The sequence below is a fragment of the Mandrillus leucophaeus genome, unplaced genomic scaffold, assembly GCF_000951045.1.
Source record: "Mandrillus leucophaeus isolate KB7577 unplaced genomic scaffold, Mleu.le_1.0 Scaffold164, whole genome shotgun sequence".
Classification (NCBI taxonomy): Eukaryota; Metazoa; Chordata; class Mammalia; order Primates; family Cercopithecidae; genus Mandrillus; species Mandrillus leucophaeus.
The window spans coordinates 200,543-201,106 of NW_012101632.1; the positions used below are offsets into that span (position 1 = coordinate 200,543).

At 62.1% G+C, this 564-nt stretch overlaps 1 protein-coding gene across 1 annotated transcript in view; it reads right to left on the bottom strand.

Moving 5' to 3' along the window:
* Positions 1 to 564, bottom strand: part of SRRM3 (serine/arginine repetitive matrix 3) — a 71,543-nt gene that overhangs the window by 4,820 nt on the left and 66,159 nt on the right. The window lies entirely within an intron of this gene.

A 564-nucleotide genomic window follows, 5' to 3' on the forward strand; every position in this document is an offset into this window, starting at 1 on the left:
GAAGGAGGCTGGGGGCGGGGAGGGTTCCCTGGGGCGGGGCTTAGGCAGAGGGGCGGGGTCCGTGTAGTTTGTGTTCAGTTTGTGCGGAGTGCGCAGTGAACGCGGAGCCTAGTGAGGGGCAGGGTTCAGTTCAGGGAGAGCCCCGTGAGGGGGGCGTGTTAGGGGAGATCAGTAGAGGAAACTGGTCTGCGGGATGGTGGGGAGAGTGATCAGTAAACGGGAAGCCTCATGGGAGGAGAGGGGGTTCCCAAGAGCAGTGATCAGTAAGGGGAGAGGGATCTGCTGTGGGGAAGGGGTCAGGATAACCGGGGGTAGCTCAAGGTGGGGGGAGGGAGCTCCATGGAGGCTTGACATCAGTGGAGGGGGACTGGGATCAGTGTGGGGAGGGAAACTCCCTGGAGTTTGGAGGTCAGTGGAGGGGGTGTAACTCCCTAGGGAGAGTTGGGGTTCCCCCTGTGAGAGGGGAGTTGGGATCAGTGTGGGGAGGAAATCCATGGGAGGATCCATGGGGTCCATAGGGATTTGGGGTCCATGGAGAGGGAGAGGGAGGGGAGCTCCGTGGGG